Here is a 15,653-nt window from a genome sequence, read left to right on the forward strand (position 1 = left end):
AATCAAAAATAACTTTCTAAGGGACTACAAATGTGTCAAAATATGTATCTAAGTGGTAAAGGGTTAAGAGATAAGTGAATTACATTTAAAAAAAATCACAATTCTAGTCATGTTAAAATTCAGTACTTTGTACATAAGGAAGCATGTATTAAACAATTATCAAACCATGCACATCACCTGTGCAAATTTACTTAATGCTATTTACATCAGCTTGTTTCCTCAAAACTGAACATATCAGACCTGACTATTCAAAAGCAATTCCGGGCCAATCAATTCTGATATATGTGAATGTAATTCTCTGCTAATACTAAAATAGCCTATCAAACCAAGTGGTGAATAATTGAATCTGTTTGTTGTTGGGATAGATCAATGGCTGTATGGTGCACAAAATACTATGGGCACTGTAACACCAGATTGATTGATTTCTGTACATCAGATTGATTGATTTCTGTACAGTAAATTGACTGGTTGGGTTGAAAAATCTTATACGAAAATTTCCCCCACACAACAAAAATGAAAACACCAGCACACAAAACCAATTTATAATTTTTATAAGTTAAATGTCCAAATCCAGCATCAAACTGAACACATTTTCATTAAAATTGCAAAAAAAAGGAGCATGAAGCCACAAAATAGATGTTAATCATTTATGATATGTAGGTTACTTTTAGAGATGAATCTAGTTATGCATACAACATGATGTATTGACCAAGAGTCAGAGCTGTGTTTGATTTTAGTGGCATGAAAGAATTAATCCCAGATTCAGAATGTTTGCTCTCCAATCATGAAGAATGTAAAGTTGTGCTCTCTAATCAGGGAGATAGCAAAATGAGAGCTCTTCAATACCCCCACAATGGAGTAAGGAAAATGAGAATTCTTCAATTCCCCCACAACCACATTGTTTTTTTGCATTATTTTTAGCTCAATATTTCCTTATATTTATATACTGGAAAAGCCTGTGAACACTCTAAAAGTCACATTTTTTGGACAATCATCATGAAACTTGGTCAAAACATTGGTTTTACAGATATGTCGGATGAGTTTGAAAATGGTCATGATCAGTGGAAAAACATTTCCGCCAGGGGATGGGGCAGTTTTCTCTATATGTTTGTTAGAAGCATTTTCCTTATATAAATATTTTTAAAAAATCTGGGTATTAAAAACATGGCCGCCAGGGTGGGTGGGGTAATTTTCTATATAGACCTATTGTGAATACTTTGGAACACCTTATTTTAAAGTCAGTCTTGTCATACTAATAACTTTAAATATTTGCTGAAGAGTTTTAATCTTTGTTTCTTTCCATTTAAGTCTCTCAGGTGAGCGACCCAGGGCCCTTTGGGACCTCTTGTTTGACTTAGTAACTTTGAATATATGGTTAAATTTTGTGTTTAGATCCACTTTACTTCGAAAGTATCAAGGCTATTGCTTTCAAACTTCAAATATTTTCATGCTATCATGAGGGTACTGTACCTAGCAAGTTGAATTTTACCTTGACCTTAGAATGACCTTGACTTTCAAGGTCAAATTATTAAATTTTGCAAAAATTTCCATAATTTCTTTATTTATGATTAGTTTTTATTGATACTTTAACATACAAACTCTTACCTGACATACCACAATAGACTCCACCCAAACCATCCCCCACGCCCCCCCCCCCCCCCTCCCCCTACCCCAGAATCCCCCCCCCAAAATAATTTTTTTTTTTCATTTTATTTAAGATCATCTAATAAATGACTACACCCTCACACTACATGTATATCCCCCCCACCGCCCCCCCCCCCCCCATTTTTTTTTAAACATGGTTAAAAAATATTATTATTTTTTATTATTTTATATTTGAAATAGCGTCTAACCATCCCCCCCAAGTTGCCTTTTTTTCCCAATTTTTATACGCCCGTCTATGACGGGACGTATTATGGTATACCCCGCGTCCGTCTGTCCGTCCGTCCGTCTGTTAATGTCGTACGCTACGTCAAATATCCTTTGACAGATTTTCTTCAAATTTTAACACAATCTTAATATTGATAAACCCTGATCCCCTTTCGTTTTTGACGGAATTCTGAATTGTCGTTCCAGAGTTATGGGACTTTGTTCGTCAAAATTTCGTGATTTCATTGAATGTCCTACTGTAGCTCAAATATCCTTCGATGGATTTTTTTCAAATTTCAACACAATCTTAATATTGATAAACCCTGATCCCCTTTCGTTTTTGACGGAATTCTGAATTGTCGTTCCAGAGTTATGGGACTTTGTTCGTCAAAATTTCGTGATTTCATTGAATGTCCTACTGTAGCTCAAATATCCTTCGATAGATTTTTTTCAAATTTCAACACAATCTTAATATTGATAAACCCTGATCCCCTTTCGTTTTTGACGGAATTCTGAATTGTCGTTCCAGAGTTATGGGACTTTGTTCGTCAAAATTTCGTGATTTCATTGAATGTCCTACTGTACCTCAAATATCCTTCGATGGATTTTTTTTTTTAGTATCCCTGAAAAATTGAACAAGGTGAGCTTTTTTCTATTCCGATTGTACACTACCACTTACCCATCTACATTTCTCTTTTATTATTGGTCAAAATATCTATAACAGGTTTACTTCAACTCCATATCCTCTAAAGAAATGCATACATATACTCAAAAAAAGATATGGTATGAATGTCAAGGAGACGGCGCTCCATGCTCATGTACTTATAAAATAAACCATGTATTCAAATACAAATAAACTGAAGTAAAAAAATGATTCAAAGGGTTATTTATTACCTTACTACTTCATTGGCGAACGACGGGCGTATCATGCGCTCATGGCGCAGCTGTTTATTGGAATATAATGTAAACCACACACCCACATTATACACCCCTATCCACCCCACCCCTCCCTCCTTTGTGATTGAAGTATTGAGATAGGTCTCTTCCCCTTTAAAAAAAAAATAGATGAGCAGTCTGCACCCGCAAGGCGGTGCTCTTGTTTTATGTACCCCACCACTATAGTGGGGGACATATTGTTTTTGCCCTGTCTGTTGGTTTGTTTGTGTGTTTGTTTGTGTTTGCGTCAAACTTTAACATTTGCCATAACTTTTGCAATATTGAAGATTATGCAACTTGATATTTGGCATGCATGTGTATCTCATGGAGCTGCACATTTTGAGTGGTGAAAGGTCAAGGTCATCCTTCAAGGTCAAAGGTCAAATATATATATAGCTTCAAAGCGGAACAGTTGGGGACATAGTGTTTCTGACAAACAGATTTCTTGTTTGGAAGTTGATTTAATAATTTGTAAAAAAAGTTTTACAAAAAAATTGATTGAATCAAAAACATTTAAAAAAGAAATGCAGAATCTAAATATCCAGATTTGATTGATTTAAATTTATATTTATTATTCTGCTTTGTTGAAGTAATTTCAGCTTCTCAAATAACTGACACTTTTTAAACTTTGGACAAAATGAAGTTCTCATTTGTGTTGTAGATAACAGATAAACAAACTTAAAATTTGAAATAAGGACAAAGTTCGAATGTAATGATAACTAAAATTAGGGTTAGTGGGTGTGTGTGTGTATATTTGTATCCCCCCAGATCAAATGATCAGGGGTATATTGTTTTTGGTCTGTTTGTCTGTCATTGTATGTGTCCGTTTGTCTGTCATTGTAGGTGTCTGTCACTAACTTTAACATTGGTTAAACTTTTGCAACTACTTTTGCAATATTGAAGATAGCAACTTGATATTTGTCATGCATGTGTATCTCATGGAGCTACACATTTAAGTAGTGAAAAGTCAAGGTCATCCTTCAAGATCAAAGGTCAAATATATATAGCTTCTAAGCGGCGCAATAGGGGGCATTGTGTTTCTGACAAATACATCTCTTGTTATTACCTGTTAATAAGATAACCCACTAAGGGAATTTTATTACCTGTCAGTAAATGCACAAGATGACCCACAGGGAATTTTACAACTTGTTGATAAGTGCTCAAGATCACCAACTCAGGAATTTTACTACCTGTCAATAAGTGCTCAAGATCATCAACTCAGGAATTTTACTACCTGTCAATTAGTGCTCAATATAACCCACTAAGGGAATTTTACTACCTGTCAATAAGTGCTCAAGACCACCAACTCAGAGAATTTTACTACCTGTCAATAAGTGCACAAGATCACCAACTCATGGAATTTTACTACCTGTCAATAAGTGCTCAAGATCACCAACTCATGGAATTTTACTACCTGTCAATAAGTGCTCAAGATAACCCACTAAGGGAATTTTACTACCTGTCAATAAGTGCTCAAGATCACCAACTCATGGACTTTTACTACCTGTCAATAAGTGCTCAAGATGACCCACTGAGGGAATTTTATAATCTGTCAATAAGTGCTCAAGATGACCCAATTAGGTAATTTTAATACCTGTCAATAAGTGCTCAATATGACTCACTGTGACCAGTCTATGTTTGTCATTGTATGTCATGTGTTGTTGGCTTCTTACAACTCTTAGAGGCATTGTTCTGGCTCAATCTTGATGAAACTTTGTTAGAATGTGTATCTTGATAAAATATAGTTCAAGTTCCAATCTGGGTCAGGCTGGATAAGAATTAGGGAAGTAACCAGGTCATATTTTAATAAATACATGTTACAACTCTAGAAGTCACAATAATAAAAATACATGTTACAGCTTTAGAAGTTACAGTTAATATGAATACTACATTAAACTTAGTCCAAATGTTTATCTTGACAATTTTTAAGCCAAGTTCAAATGAGGGTTAAAGTTGGCTCAAAAACTAGGTCACTGAGTAAAATCTTTATTAAAAAAACACTTGAAATGCCACCCATATGACTCATTCATGATGAAACTTGGTAAGATTTGTATCGTGACAGTTTATGATAATTTCTTATTTAAGTTTTAAGTATCATTTTTTCCATAGTTAATCTATTAATATTCTGTTAACTTGGTAATAATACATATGTTCTGTACATTTGACTGCAATGAGTTACTGTCAGGAAAGTATCAGAATTGTTTTGTACTCTTACTTATACCCTTGGAAACAAAAACAATTCACATCTGCTGCCCCATAAATTGAGTTACTGTAGAAACGGTCCAACCACTTAACTAAAAGATGCCTGTTTCTTGATTTACTCTCTAAGAGGCAAATTCTCCCAAGCCATAATTTATTGCATTGGTTGATATTTGTTGTGGCATTATCGACAAACAATAAATATTGCCAAGGAGGAGAATTGTCATTAAGCATTTGTCTACTTGCATGATGTGCCTAAAATATGATTACCAAAGTAGTAAATTTGGTAATAAAGTATATGTTTGTACAAAAAATAGGTAAATATTTGCAGGATTGTATGATTTATTTGTTATGGTAGATATATTTTACGTTTGCATAATACATCTCGGAGGAGGGGGGGGAATTTCAAATGTTTAATTTAAGTGTATCAATAGAACAATAAATTGATGTAATTCATAGGGAATTAAAAATTTTGAAGATCGCGTATTTAATAGAATTTGATATTTGCAAATTCTGCTTTAAAAAAAAACAAAGTGCAAAACTTTCATGAACTGTTCATGGACATTTTATGATCAATATTGGCCACTTTGTTCCTGATCTGAAGTTCTTAATTTAATTTTCTAAGGGCATAATAGGTCCATGAACCATAACACATCTTATTTATGAACTTGTTCATGAATGTTTCATGAACTTGTTTGTGAACTAATGCAGCATCTTGTAAATTTGCATGGACTTTTCATGAACCATTTCATGAATTAGACTCATCATGGTTTAAAAAGCAATCATAAATCAAATCTTATAAACAGATAATTTGACTTCCTGAGCCAATGATAAGAAACAATTAAAAGCTGTATGGAATAGTGGAGGCTTACAATATTATTACAATCTTTGGAGTGCAATTTATCACAAGAACTGTCTTAGTAGACTAAGCAATTTCTCTTTTTAAATGTCTTGTTGATGATGTGATGATGATGCTGTTGATGATGATATTGTTGTTGTTGATGATGATGATGACCATGATGATGACAACGATGATGATGATGATGAGGAGGAGGAGGATGACAGTGATGATGATGATGATGATGATGATGATGATGATGATGATGATGGATGATGATATATGAAATCTTAAAAATTATGCATCAGATTTATGCTTGTTCTTTGGTAAGTATTTGCACATATTTTGAGGAGTTGTTACACTTGTTGAGTTGACAGCTCTATATCCTGGAATAATCCTGACCCAGTTTTCTGGACAGAATTAGATAGACACAAATTCATTAGAAAGTCGTTCTCCAATCCTTCTCCTATTGCAGAATGTATTGAGTGGTGGAAAATTACAGGCAGGAAATTTGGGAAGAATTAGTGAATATTGAGACAGCAGTAATCACAGATTTCTTTGCGTTGGTCTTCAGGCATCTATCTAGAGCGCCACAGCTGAGTAGAGAAACTTATAAACCCTTGCCCACTCAGAAGCAAAGTGAAAAAGACTATGTGCAAACAGCATAAAACCAGAACAGCCTGCGAGTAACTTGCATCCTGTTCAGGTTTTATGCTCGTTGCTGCTCACCAGTACATAAGGGTTTGAAATGAAGCCTTTTAAACTTTAATCTAGTAAGAAAGGTCTTTAATTAAATTTCACTTTCAAAGTGACTACAAATGCGTCAAAATAATTATCTAAGTGGTTAAGGTTTGATTAGTCCCAAGGGCAAATGAAAATGACAAACAATGCTATGTGTCCAAATGGCATATAAACATGTCCAACAATGCTTTGAGTCCAAATGGCATACACACATGTCCAACAATGCTTTGAGTCCAAATGGCATACACACATGTCCAACAATGCTTTGAGTCCAAATGGCATATACATATATCAAACAATGCTTTGAGTCCAAATGGCATATACATATATCAAACAATGCTTTTTGTCCTACTGGCATATAACATGTCCAACGTTGCGTTGTGTCCAAATTGCATTTAAACATGTCCAACAATGCTTCGAGTCCAAATGACATATACACATGTCCAACAATGCTTTGTGTCCAAATGGCATATAAACATGTCCAACAATGCTTTGAGTCCAAATGGCATATAAACATGTCCAACAATGCTTTGAGTCCAAATGGCATATAAACATGTCCAATAATTATGCCCCCACAAACGAAGTTTAGGGGGGTATATATGAGTGAGCTTGTCTGTCGGTCGTTCATGGGGGTATATATGAGTGAGCTTGTCTGTTGGTCGGTCAGTCTGTCGGTCAGTATTAAGTGTCCGATCTTTAATTCAAGTAGTTTTCATCCAATCTTCACCAAACTTGGTCAGATGTTGTATCTTGATGATGTCTACGTCATGTTCGAATATGGGTCATGCCGGGTCAAAAACTAGGTCATGGGGTCACTAAGTGCGTTTTAAACATTGAGCATGATGTCCGCTCTCTAATTCAAGTAGTTTTCATCCGAGCTTCACCAAACTTGGTCAGAAGTTGTATCTAGATGATGTCTAGGCCAAGTTAGATCTTGGGTCATAGCAGGTCAAAAACTAGGTCACGGGGTCACTTAGTGCGTTTTAAACATTGAGCATGGTGTCTGCTCTCTTATTCAAGTATTATCCGATCTTCATCACACTTGTTCAGAAGTTGTATCTGGATGATGTGTAGGTCAAGTTCGAACATGGGCCATGCCAGGTCAAAATTAGGTAACGGGGTCACTTTGTGCGTTTTAAACATTGAGCATGGTCACATTCCAATGTTTTTTGTGAAGACAACATGCAAAATATTCTGTGTCAATGCGGCATGTGGGGGTATTCGTCAGCTTTAGTTATGTGAGTCCCGAGTCCTAGAATTTGAACATATTCAAATTTTAATGATGATATGAGCTTTCTGTATATAAGACTGATTAAGGAAGAAACTGCAAGTTTGCTATCCTGTTTTTAGAACCATCTGTTAGCAAACTTATCAAAGAACTTTGTATTCCCCCCTGGAATGGCACATGGCAGTCACAGTATTTGTTGTTTTGTCTGTCCGTCTGACATCCATTTCAGGAGTTTTTTCACGAAGGCTTTGAGATATTAAATAGGGATTTTTGGTGTGTAAGTCTTTCTGCTTGACTTCCTGAAAAACTTCGAGCTTTGTTACAGTCCAATGATCTTTGGTGAAGTTATGGGCCTTGGACTTATGGAAATTTTTCTATAATAACATTTTTCTTGACTTATTTCCTGTACATTCTATTAATTTTTGAAGAACTTATGTGCAGGCAGCATTAAACCAGAACAGCCTGTGAGTAACTTACAGTCTGTTCAGGTATGCTGTTTGCTGCTCATCAGTATCTAATGGTTGGAAATGAAACCTTCAAAACTTGAATGTAGTAAGAAAGGTCTTTAATCAAATTTCACTTTCTGAGAGACTACAAATGTGTATAAATAGGTATCTAAGTGCTAAAGGGTTGAATGGATGCAAATATTTCCAGGGTGCTTTAGGTACAACATGAAAATATTTAGATTTTTTTTTGCGCTTTCTCTCGGGAATGTTTCGATCTCATACGTTTATGTCAGTTGAAAGATCTGCACCTGTTAATCACGGTGGTTATGATTTGCTTTATGCCAAAATGTGTAAATATTTATGACTGAAGTATGCTATAATCGCAGAAAGATGTAAATTGTGTTTTGAAAGTAATAATGTATTGGTTTTTCCACATGGTCACCGTAGCAATACCTTGAGAACTAAATGTGTCTTTTCACGTGACAGTTGAGACTCAGTGCTTTCTTAGTAGATTCATTTATGACTTTGTGTTGCTGAGGAGAAATTCTTGTTACTGAGAAAATTGATTTTTGTTTGTTACTACCTGTTTATTTTGTGAAAAGTTCCGTAGAAACAAATGGATTGTTGCATGGATTTGTGTTTAGTTGGGGAGATTTATAAGTGTTATTGTATTTTTGGGATTCTGCTTCTTGTAACTGGAATAACATCAAGAAAACCTTGCTGGATTTATACCTGTGGGGCTTTTTGGGGGCAATAAACATATGTGGAAACTACTCATCCGTTGTGTTAATGGTTGTAATAAAGATGAGGGATTTTATTATGTATTTGTAAAACATTCCTTGGAGATTTTTGTTGAATTGGCTTTCCAGAATTGTTACATTTTGCACATAACAGGAATACAAATAACATGTGTGGGCTGTTGGGTGGAAGCAAATATTGAATTGTATTGATTCTATTAATGAATGAGGCAGACAGGCTGGAGAAAGCAAATATGATCTTTAATATGTATTTAAGTGGTAAAGTGTTAAATACATATCTAAATGGTAAACGGTTTTAACACGTATCTAAGTGGTACCGGTTTAAATATGTATTTAAGTGGTAAAGGGTTAAATATGCATCTAAGTGGTTAAGGGTTAAATACATATCTTAAGTGGTAAAGGGTTAAAACATTAAAGCTTCTTTAATAGTATGGCAGTGGGTGTTTTAAAAGTGTCATTTAGTGCAATTGATTGCAATAGTTGTCTAAGTTCAAAGTTGCAATGTGTTAACTTAGATTAGACTGTTTTGCATGTTGATACAGGATTTTTATGTCCCCCACTATAGTAGTGGGGGACATATTGTTTTTGCCCTGTCTGTTGGTTGGTCTGTTGGTTGGTTTGCGCCAACTTTAACATTTGCAATAACTTTTACAATATTGAAGATAGGAACTTGATATTTGGCATGCATATGTATCTCATGGAGCTGCACATTTTGAGTGGTGAAAGGTCAAGGTCAGGGTCATCCTTCAAGGTCAAAGGTCAAATATATGGGTCAAAATCGCTCATTTAATGTACACTTTTGCAGTATTTCAATATTCAAGATAGCAACTTGATATTTGGCATGCATGTGTATCTCATGGAGCTGCACAATTTGAGTGGTGAAAGGTCAAGGTCAAGGTCATCCTTCAAGGTCAGATGTCAAATATATGTGGCCAAAATCGCTCATTTTATGAGTACTTTTGCAATATTGAAGATAGCAACTTGATATTTGGCATGCATGTGTATCTCATGGAGCTGCACATTTTGAGTGGTGAAAGGTCAAGGTCATCCTTCAAGGTCAGAGGTCAAATATATGTGGCCCAAATCGCTAATTTTATGAATACTTTTGCAATATTGAAGATAGCAACTTGATATTTGGCATGCATGTGTATCTCATGGAGCTGCACATTTTTTGTGGTGAAAGGTCAAGGTCAAGGTCATCCTTCAAGGTCAAATATATGGGTCAAAATTGCTCATGTACTGTCACTTCTGCAATATTGAAGCTAGCAATTTTATATTTGAAATGCATGTGTATCTCATGGAGCTGAACATTTGAAGTGGTGAAGGGTCAAGGTCAAGGTCATCCTACAAGGTCAAACATCATATAGGGGGACATTGTGTTTCACAAACACATCTTGTTTATAAATTGTCTTTTAAAAACAACAACAAAGAATTCTGTATTGACATTTATTCCACTGATTTACTCATGTTCTATTGTTTAATGGCCCGCATTTTCATTATTTCTCCTCGAATGGATGGTTTTAGATGATAATTTAATTTTACAAACCAGTGGTGTCTTTTGAAGAGTGATGTATGTTTTATGCTCATATTGATTTTTTCAAGATTGTTGCATTTGTTTACTTTGTCCCTTTAAAGGCAGTTGTAAGACCTTTATTACAGAAACAATCATCGATAAATGTCAGGAAATGCGATGTTTCCTTATGCACACAGTTGCAAAGATGGTTGATTGACCCACATTTAATGTACTTTGTGAGTACGGTTAAATGGTGATGCAGGGGTGTCTTACGTGTATCGTGACAACAGTTCATTGTACGTGTTGTGAATATGACCTTGAATGGAAAGTCAAATGACTCAGACTTACCAGGACACGATTTGTGGAGCATTCGTGGCGGCCATGTGCTACATGAAGTCTCGACACCCCCCCTTATCATCTCCTGCGTCCTCGCCCCAACTGCTGGCTAGAGTTCTGGTGGGTTATCGGTTATAAATACTTAGTTTAGCTGCATACGATTTACGTTGATATTAAGTAGCTGTAAGGCCATCCTTAAAAAATTGACTGTTTGGCATAACCCCACCCAGGTAAATTTGGGTGGGTCGGTAGGTAGGAATTTTATTTAATTTTTATGCCCCCCTTCAAAGAAGAGGGGGTATATTGCTTTGCACATGTCGGTCGGTCTGTCGGTTGGTCTGTCGGTCGGTCTGTCAGCCGTCCACCAGGTGGTTTCCGGATGATAACTCAAGAACGCTTGTGCCTAGGATCATGAAACTTCATAGGTACATTGATGATGACTCGCAGATGACCCCTATTGATTTTCAGGTCACTAGGTCAAAGGTCTAGGGCACAGTGACCCGAAATAGTAAAATGGTTTCCGGATGATAACTCAAGAACACTTAGGCCTAGGATCATGAAACTTCATAGGTAGATTGATCATGACTCGCAGATGACCCCTATTGATTTTCAGGTCACTAGGTCAAAGGTCAAGGTCACAGTGACCCTAAATAGTAAAATGGTTTCCGGATGATAACTCAAGAACGCTTATGCCTAGGATCATGAAACGTCATAGGTACATTGATCATGACTGGCAGATGACCCCTATTAATTTTCAGGTCACTTTGTCAAAGGTCTAGGTCACAGTGAGTCGAAACAGTAAAATGGTTTCCTGATGATAACTCAAGAATAATTAGGCCTAGGATCACGAAACTTCATAGGTATATTGATCATGACTGGCAGATGACCCCTATTGATTTTCAGGTCACTAGGTCAAAGGTCAAGGTCTAAGTGACAAAAAACGTATTCACACAATGGCTGCCACTACAACTGACAGCCCATATGGGGGGCATGCATGTTTTACAAACAGCCCTTCTTTCAGCTGAAGGAAAAGTCACTTTTCTCAAATTTGAACATAGGCTGAACCCTGTTTATAACTTTTTTTAATTTTGTGTCATTCAGAGTAAAAAACCTAGATGAAAACTACACAGATATCACAAAAAGTACACATAACAGATAAGTTTCTACATATCCCAGTGGAGCAACCTTTGGCATTAATTAGACTGTCTTGTAATAGAATTAAAGCATGCTATGACAATAATCCCCCAGTGTCATACATCTGTTTAGCAGCATCTAAGAACTTCAAATGTCACATGAGAAATAATAAGTCCCATTAAATATCTGACAGAGAGGAGTTGCCAACATGATTAAGGAGGGTAGTTACTCTCAGTGGAAGTGCCATTAATATTGATCTTGGTTTGACATGTTTGTGGTGCCTTGAACAGATGCCTTACATCAGTTCTGCAGACTTTGAGAGGTGTTAATTCATGTGCTTAAAGTATCATACTAGATTAGCCTGTGCAGTGTGCACAGGCTAATTAGGGATAACATGTTTCGCCTAGACTGGATTTTCATTTAGAAGACTTCCTTTAATTGAAAAACTCCATAAAAGCACAAAGTTGCATCCCTGATTAGCCTGTGCCAATCAATTTACCCACATGAATTAAGACCAGTTTTCGCAGAGCACTGTCTCATATTGATCTTGGTTTGTAATGTTTGCTTCGCATGGAAAAGATGCCTTACTTCTGGGGACTTTGATCCATAAAATGGTGTTTCTGATTGTAGGTTCCTCATTGATCCTTTGTATGTTTCTGCAATAATACCATAGTAATATTTGCATTATTTGATTATTTCTTTGATGTGGTATAATGCTTTGTTATTAATGATTAAAAAATGTGTTCTCATGGGGACAAATACCAATTATTTGATTAATTCAGTATAGTTTCTATAAAAAAGCAATAATTTTGTTGCAAGACGCCATTTTGCAAAACATTTGTTGGAATGCTAGACATTTTGACTGCAGGAATAACACATGGGTGTGAATTTTTAGATTATGAGAATGCTTTTGTCATGGAGTTAACATACGTACAGTATATTTGTAATGTGTTAGACATGCGGCAAATGCAAAACTTGTGCATAACAAAGTCTGCTTTTATCTTTGTCAACTTCGAAGCATGTCTCTAGATTTCTTGCGATTAAAATAGCTTACAAGTGCCATGGCTGCCATGTCATAAAATGTGAAAGTGTCCTTATATACGTGTAAAACGTCATTATAATACCGAAATGCAAATACAACATTATAATTATTAGTTATGAAGAATATAAGAAAACAATCCCTGTAGTAATAAGAAACTATTTTGTCACGGTTCCATTGGGCCCTCAGATTCGTTGGGCCCATAAGCAACAGCCTACTCTGCCTAATGGGTAATCCCGGGGTAGGTTTCACTTTGCAGAAATATTATTAAACGTCCCCACTGCAAACTTGTTCTTTTCATAACCAGGTGTTTTTTTCCCACTTTTTGGGAAGATTGCCCATGGCTTTGGGATTGGGAATCTAATTGGCATTTTCAAGAAATTGTGAAATTAAATTGGGCTATCATTTTTATATGTTCTGTTTAACGGGACCGCCGACCCTAATTTTTGCCAAAATGAAATAAAAATAAAAGTCAATAACATTAATTTTATTTTCTTTTTTTCCGCCGACAGTTCAATTTCATAACGTTGAAAAATAAAAATTTGTCAACGATTTTTACCTATTCCCTGAAATGCCCGGATAAAAAATGGACTTAACCCGAATCTTGCTTATAGTATCGGCTTTTTCATTGGTCGTTTTTATTGCCATTAGATCGAGCTTGTCGAGTCGTCGCCGAACGACAACTGACTTACGCATTGTTCGCGGATTTAGCCGAATACGATTTTACGTTGCTATCCACACATCTCTCTCTATATTGCGGAGGATACCGACGATAGTTCATGTATCCCTATTGAGATGGCATGTTTTTACACACGTCCAAGATGGCGACAAGCAGACAGGAAATTTGCGATAAGCGACAGAAATGATAAATAACATTCAAATTGACAACGAATATCATATGGTTATTAGGGAATAATTTAATGCGTGTGTCATTTAACGCAAAATACTATGTTTGAGATAAAAAACAACAAATATTTATTAGAAATATGCAAAGTGCGTCAGGGAAACCAGTGTTGGAAAATTGAAATTCAGTCTACTCACAAAGTTAAAGCATTTAAGATGAGTATCGTTCAAAAATGGAAAGAAAAACATGATTTGGTTTATGTGTTAGTGGATCTGTGTATAATCAGATTCATATGCATTTTCTGCTTTATTAGTCCGCTACCGGTGAAAACGGAGGGGACTTATGGTTTGCGCTCTGTGTGTCCGTCAGTCAGTCTGTCACACTTTTCTGGATCCTGCGATAACTTTAAAAGTTCTTAATATTTTTTCATGAAACTTGAAACATGGATAGATTGCAATAGGGACATTATGCACGTTATTTCATTTTGTTCCTACGTCAAAAATTCTGGTTGCTATGGCAACAAATAGACTAGAAATACTGCTGAAAATGGTGGTTTTCTGGATCCTGCGATAATTTTAAAAGTTCTTAATATTTTTTCATGAAACTTGAAATATGGATAGATGGCAATATGGAGATTATGCACGTCATTTCATTTTGTTCCTACGTCTAAAATTATAGTTGCTATGGCAACAAATTGACTAAAAATACTGCTGAAAATGGTGGTTTTCTGGATCCTGCAATAACTTTAAAAATTCTTAATTTTTTTTAATGAAACTTGGAACATGGATAGATGGCAATATGGACATTATGCATGTCATTTCATTTTGTTCCTATGTCAAAAAATCTGGTTGCTATGGCAACAAAGAAAAAAATATTCTGACAATGGTGGAGCCAGTAGGGAACTTTTATTGCTTGGCTTGGTTATGTTTGTCACGCTGTACAGTTTACTGAAATAGCTTTGAACTAAGGATGTCAAGTGCAAGATATTGAAAGGTAAACAAATTAAATATATTATTTTAACTCCATTTAATACATCATTAACACACCAAGAACACTATTAAAAGCGTATTTTTATGCCCCCGGATCGATAGATCAGGGGTATATTGTTTTGGGCCTGTCTTTCTTTCTTTCTGTCTGTCATTGTGATTTTCTGTCATTTTGTCACCAAAACTTTAACCTTACACTAAAGTTTTGCAATAACTTTTGAAATATTGAACATACCAACTTGATATTTGGCATGCATGTGTATCTCATCGAGCTGCACATTTTGAGTGGTTAAAGGTCAAGGTCATCCTTCAAGATCAAAGGTTAAAAAAAAAAAGGTGCATTAGGGGGCATTGTGTTTCTGACAAACACATCTCTTGTTTATATTTGTTAATGTTTTCACCATGATATTTGATTTAAAAAAAAATGCTGAATTAAATTAATACTCTTAAAGAGGTTATGATTAAATGGTGTATTTAAGAATCTAAAGATTATTGCAAGTTTATTATGAATGTGGAAAGATATTAACTAAACGTTGTCTTCATTGTAAGAAGACATTAAAGCAGCACTTTATAATATAAAAATGCTGTCAAACATGCACTTAACAATTTTAATTCTGTTCTTATAATCATATTTGTAAAGTTTATCGCGCTATTTTCCCCAATTTCATGGTTTATCGCGCTAATTTTCTCAATCCAAATGACAGACTGTCACAAAAAACCCAAAATAAATCACTGACTTTTTTGAGTGAATATATATCAAACAGCACTTGATAGAAAGCCCTCACA

The 15,653-nt window shown here is 35.5% G+C and overlaps 1 protein-coding gene across 1 annotated transcript in view; it reads left to right on the forward strand.

Annotated features, from left to right (window-relative positions):
* Positions 1-15,653, forward strand: part of LOC127862413 (multiple PDZ domain protein-like) — a 248,781-nt gene that overhangs the window by 44,772 nt on the left and 188,356 nt on the right. The gene's annotated exons all lie outside the window — the stretch shown is intronic.

This window comes from Dreissena polymorpha, chromosome 16, assembly GCF_020536995.1.
Source record: "Dreissena polymorpha isolate Duluth1 chromosome 16, UMN_Dpol_1.0, whole genome shotgun sequence".
NCBI lineage: Eukaryota > Metazoa > Mollusca > Bivalvia > Myida > Dreissenidae > Dreissena > Dreissena polymorpha.